The 6,567-nt window shown below is 38.5% G+C and overlaps 1 long non-coding RNA gene across 1 annotated transcript in view; it reads right to left on the reverse strand.

Annotated features, from left to right (window-relative positions):
• The window catches only part of LOC110263535, a 6,214-nt gene continuing 2,029 nt past the window's right edge, over nucleotides 2,383-6,567 (reverse strand). The window contains exon 2 of the long non-coding RNA XR_002349343.1: nucleotides 2,383-2,503. This is a non-coding gene — a long non-coding RNA (uncharacterized LOC110263535). The remainder of the gene's footprint in view (nucleotides 2,504-6,567) is intronic.

The raw sequence follows: 6,567 nt of genomic DNA on the forward strand, positions 1-6,567 counted from the left end.
AAAATTAAGAAGGAAAAAGTAAATAATACAAAATGATTGGAATATGAACCAATTTTTTTAAATAAGAAATTAACTAAATGAAAATGTAAATAATATAAAAGCCCTAGCTTAAAAATTTCTGTAAAATTTGTCAAACTAAAATTTGAATAAATTTAATTTTATAGAATTGATCGTGAATAAAAGTGATTTGTGATCATGATAACTCTATATAAAATTAATTTTGATAGAATAAATATTATTTACATAATGATAATTAAGATCAATTTAGATAGATAATTATTAAAATAGACATGACTAAGATGTAAAATAGAGGTGGCGAGGTACTACGACTTCTAAAATTAAAATACATACATATAATAGCAGAAAGAATACAATAAACTAAGAGCCTTGGAAAATGGGTAAAACAAAATCGCGAAATAAAAAACGCAACGCTCCAGAAACAGAATAACTTGTGTGTGATGAAAACCATAACTATCAAACATAAGATAACAAAAGTAGGAACAGAATGCCAAAGATACATGATAACAAGCTCCTAACTCAGTCCGCGAAGTCAAGACTGGCCGGAGAATATATATATATATATCTAAAATCCAAATGTACATAAACAAAATCCTGTCTCTCCATAAACCTCTAAGAGGGTCAAAAAGAATAAGTTAGGTAGAGAGAAAGCTAAGTACTTATATATACATCACTGTGTAATAAGATAACCCTGTAACCACTCCACTTCAGGTGTCCAAACGCCTAACGAGATGCCTCTCGACCTGCATCTGAAAAACAACAACATAGTATGGAATGAGAACCGGAGGTTCTCAGTATGGTAAAGGTGCCACACACATAATATGTAAGGTCCTGGGAATGCCAGAGGCAATCCTAGAACACCAACACTCAGATTATAGAGCTTGAAGTATTAAACAGAAGCCATAAAAGGTGGTTTTCTAAAAGTATCTAAGTTTAACTTAACCTTAAAATCTTAGTCCCTTACTGTCATTCCTCCATACCTCCATCTCCGTCAGCATTTCACAGACAAATAAACAGATAAAAGCAAGCACAAGAAGGATACAAGTACTGCAGGTAACAAATATACATTTAGCATGGCAAGTACATTTAGGCACACCCAGTTAATGCACAAACAAGTAATTCAAGTAGTATGCATATGATGCATGCCTGTCCTATGGCTGATGAGGCTCATCTGTCGGTTATCCAGCCAACCCGACAAGTCCGAAAACCTTAGACTGTCCCTCGACGTGCATCCCCCAAGAGTCTATGCATAGCTTTTTCTCAAATAATCAATATTTCTCAATGGGGGTTAACATTCCCAGGAATTTATAAGTGCCCGGTCACCCTTGCGTCATAGGGTCAACAGAGTATCGAGTTTTCAAATTGGTACACGTGGTGGCAACCCACGACACTTTATCCAGGGAATCTCGTATCTCAGATTATTTAATCATTCAAGCCAAGTATCATACATGATCATTCATTTGATTATCAAGCCAAGTGTCATACATGATCATCCGTAGCATTTCAGAATCAATTCATCACTTTTTAACTTTACTTCACCTCCAAGTTATCCCCATTTCCTATCTTCATCTGATTATCAACTGTAATACTATTATTTATAACTAAAGGAATGAAAATAGAGGTTTAGAAGTTGAAACAGGGTTTTAAAACTCAAAATCATGTTTGCTGTAACAGGGACCACGCGTACGTGTGGCTCACGCGTGCGCGTGGGAGTGTGAAAGTGCAGCTCGCGCGCGCGTCCTTTGTCATGCGTACGCGTAGGAGAAAATTTCATGTCACGCGTGCGCATGGGACCAGTCGCGTACGCATCGCCAAAAGTCCATGCCACGCGTACTCGTGAGCGTACGTTTTTTTTAAAATACAGAATCAGTAGCAAAGCTGCAGAATTGCAAAAGAAATGGCAGTTTTGAGGTATGATCTTCCAACGCACATAACTTCTACGATTTAAAACATTTTCACCCGTTCTTCGAATGGCATAAACATCACGAACCCAATTTTTATTTTAAAATAAGTTGGAAACAAATTGAGGGTCCAGAAGCCAAGTTATACCTCGCCGAAGTTTGGCCAAAAATCAACTTTAACAAATTCTTCAAAACCTCATTTTTCATCCAAGATTTCCATTCCATTCATTTCCAAACCTATCAACACCAACTCCAAATGCCAACAACAATGCTCAAGAAGCTCTATATCATTTCATCAATCACCATTCAATAATATTACACAATTTTATATTCCAACAAATCCATCATGATTTCCTACAATTTACTTACAATCATATAATCAATAATTCAACCATATATCCCTTCAAAAACCCATTTAGTAACAAACTCCACCTTATAATCAAATCACCAAACCAAACCAAGCATATTCATCAATCAAGTTACTAAACATTAAATATACACCTGCATTCCAGCTTATCCTATAGTCATCTAGCATAAGTTTTCACAGAACCTTACATATTAAATGCAAGAAACCTAAACCATACCTTGACCGATTTCCACATAACGATCAAGGCAATTTTAATTAAAACCAAGATAGCCCCTCAAAAACTCAATAAACTCTAGGCTCAGCTTCCTCCAAGTTCCAATATTCACAATTTCAAGCTCCAATTATTTATGCTCTAGCTAATACACATTTATAACACATATATACCCAATTTAATTCCCAAAACATAAATTCAACAAATTAAATAGTATTTATATTATCCTCACCTTACCCAAGCTTCACATAAGCAAGAGTGAATGTTTTCCTTAAGCTAATTGGATCCTAAAACATCAAAAATCAAAGAAATTCAACATTCCTACTCAATTTTCGAAAATTTGGGGGAAAAGGAGGCTGACAGTGATTATACAAGTTACCAATGAAATTGTTCCGGTAGAAACGTAGAGCTTGACGCGGTGGTCGCGTGGCTGCAAACGGTTCGGCTATCGGAGCTCGGACAGAGGAGTTACGGCGTTCAGGAGTTGACGCAAGGGTTTCGTGCCCTTCTCTTCTCCTCTCTGGTGCGCTGCTGTTTCTGCTATGTTGGTGAAGGAAATGAGCTTTAGGCTCATTTAAATGCTGAGCCGGTTGGGCCCACGGCCCGATTTGGGCCCGGTTCAACCGGTTCAGCCCGTTCGGTCTAATCTTGGGCCAATTTTTTCGAAATTAGTGTCAAAATTCTCGTTTCGATGAGTTCTATACTAATTTAATATTATATTTGCGTTTCTAATCTTCTTTATTAAAAACTAATTTATTGACTAATTATGTACTAATTTAACGGGGTTTACATCCTACCCACCTAACAAAGAATTTTGCCCTCAAAATTCGGATGTAGTTACCTTAAAAGAGATGTGGGTACTCCTTCCGTATATCTGATTCGAGTTTCCAAGTGTGTTCCTCAATACCAACTTGACTCCAAGCTACTCTTACCAATAATATTCCTTTCCTACGTAATCGTTTAACGCTGGTGTCATCAATCCTTACCAGAATTACTGGAAGTGTTAGATTTTCCCTCACTTGAATCGGTTCCGATTTCAGAATATGACTTGCGTCAGGAGTATATCTCTGAAGCTGTGATACATGAAACATGTCATGAAAATTCAAAAGATATGGTGGTAAGGCAATCCTATAAGCTACCGGCCCAATTCTTTTCAGGATCTCAAATGGTCCAATATAACGGGAATTCAGTTTCTTAGTCTTAATAGCTCTTCCCACTCTAGTGGTTGGTGTAACCTTCAGAAAGACATGCTCCCCTTCTTCGAACTCCAAAGGCTTTTGCCTTTGATCAGCATAGCTCTTCTGACGGCTTTGGGCTATAAGCATTCAGCTACAACTCTTCTTTATCTGCTCAATAGTTTCAGTATCATCTCAGTCCCTAATAAACTCCTTTCTCCAGTTTCATACCAACATAGCAGAGATTGACATTTCTTGCCATACGAAGCCTCATACGGAGCCATTCCGATATTCACATGGTAGCTATTGTTATAAGCAAACTCCACTAATGGCATATACCGATCCCAGCTCGCCGGCTGGTCCAAAATACAAGCTCTTAGCATATCCTCCAAGGTCTGGATGGTTCTCTTTGATTGTCCATCTGTCTGAGAGTGATATGCAGTACTCAAACTCAATTAATTCCCAAATGTACGCTGAAAAGCTCCCCAAAACCTTGATATGAAAACGCGGATCTCTGTCAGATATAATGGTAGAAGGCACGCCGTGCAACCTGACAATCTCTTTGGTATACATTCAGGCCAATTCCTCCATTGTGCAACTTATTCGAATGGGAAGAAAGTGAGCTGATTTTGTGAGTCGATCTACAACTAATCAAATAGCGTCACAACCATACCTGGTTCTAGGTAAACCTATCACAAAATCCATTGCGATACTCTCCCATTTTCATTGTGGAATCTCTAAAGGCTAAAGGGTTCTTGATGGTCTCTGATGCTCAATCTTAACCTTCTGACACGTTTAAACATTTAGATACATGCAATGCTACATCATTCTTTATCCCTGGCCACCAGAACATCACTTTCAGATCTTGGTACATTTTGGTGCTTCCTGGATGAATTGAAATCCTGCTCTTATGAGTTCCCTTCAAGATACTTTGTCGCAGGTCTTCGACATCTGGCACAACAATCCGGTTCTTAAACCTCCATAAACCATCCTTACCTTCTGACACTCTCCACTGCTTTTCCTGTTTAATTGCTGGCAATATCTTACGCAACGCTTCACCATCTTAATGAGCCTTCAAAAGTTCTGATTTAAAATCACTTGAAAACTTCAACTGACTCAAACACAGAATTCCGGATTCTTCCCTAACTCCCAGTTTCAAACCTTGGAATGCCTTTAGTAACTCTTTTTCTCACAACATCATCCAAGCTGCATATAAAGACTTTCGACTCAAGGCGTCTGCCACAACATTCGCTTTTCTTGGATGGTAATTCAATTCGAAATCATAATCTTTCAGAAGCTCCATCCACCTCCTCTGACGAATATTCAACTCTTTCTGCTCAAATAGGTACCCCAAACTCTTATGGTCTAAGAAAACATAGAACTTAACTCTATAGAGGTAATGCCCTTCAGATTTTTGGAGCAAACACAATAGTAGCAAGTTCTAAGTCGTGAGTCGGATAGTTCATCTCATGCGACCTTAGTTGCTGTGACGCGTATGCTACAACATTTCGGCGCTGCATTAGAACGCACCCCAAACCCTTTAATGATGCATCACAGTACACTTCAAATGGTTCACTTGGCTCAGGCAATACCAACATGGGTGTAGTGATCAACCTTTTGCTTCAGTTCTTGAAAACTCTCTTCACACTCCGAAGTCCAGACAAAAGGCGTATCCTTCCTAGTCAGCTTAGTTAAAGGTAAGGCAAGCTGTGAAAATTCTTTAATGAATCTCCGATAATACCCCGCCAAACCTAGGAAACTCCTGATCTCTGTCATTGAAGTTGGTCGTTCCAATTTCATCATTGCTTCTACCTTAGCAGGATCCACAGCTATTCCCTGTTTACTCACCACGTGACCGAGAAACTTTACCTCATTCTTCCAGAACTCGCATTTAGATAACTTAGCATATAACTTCCTGTCTCTTAGAATTTGCGATACAGTTCGCAAGTGATCAACATGCTCCTCCTCAGTATTAGAGTAAACAATAATGTCATCAATGAAGATAATGACAAACTTGTCCAGGTATGGCCGGGAGATCCTGGTCATATAATCCATGAATACTGCCAGAGCATTAGTCAATCCAAAAGACATCATCGTATACTCATAATGACCATAACGTGTCCTGAAAGCAGTTTTCGGAATATCTTCGTCTCTAACCCTTATCTGTTTTAAACCTAACATCACTCCGTCTTAACAACTAATAGCCTTCGACCAGTCATCGACTTGGGCTTTACAATTATTAACGCGCGTCATATATTATGAATGAATATCACATATTAATGATATGCAAGGAAGTTCGAAATTCAACTGCTAGTTTATGATTACCTCGGATTTGAAAATCAGATTCGGCTGCATCCCGGCGTTTCTTGTCTGAACAGTCTCGAGCCATATGCCCCAGCTTCCCGCACTTGTAGCATTCACCTAACCTGGCCCTATGCGGCTCATCTGGAGCAGTCTCTCCATAGTCTTCCTGTAGCATCGCCCACTTCATGGAGTAATTTTTTGCGAATTGACTCTTAATCAATTCAGTGAAATTCGTTAACCTTTGCGGATACACGTAGTTAAACATGTCTCTCCTAAGTCCTTTCTCATACTGAGCACACTTCCACTCCTCATAGTCAGCTGGATTTCCTTGACAAACTTTTGAGAGACGGCACAGGTTGTCAAATTCACGAGTATAGTCAGCAACAGACATGTTCTTTTGCTGGTTTAAGTATGATTTTGGTCCCCAACATAGAGGTCGAAAATCGATTTCATCCCCGGCCTTTTTTCGCTACAAAATGGTCCTCAAAGTTTTAATTTGTTTTAAAATCGTCCTTTTTACCAATTTTTTTTATAACCAAATTACCCTTCATTAAAAAATTATAAAATAAAAAAAAAAGAAAGAAAGCCACA

The sequence above is a fragment of the Arachis ipaensis genome, chromosome B06 (genome assembly GCF_000816755.2).
Source record: "Arachis ipaensis cultivar K30076 chromosome B06, Araip1.1, whole genome shotgun sequence".
In the NCBI taxonomy this organism is placed as follows: domain Eukaryota; kingdom Viridiplantae; phylum Streptophyta; class Magnoliopsida; order Fabales; family Fabaceae; genus Arachis; species Arachis ipaensis.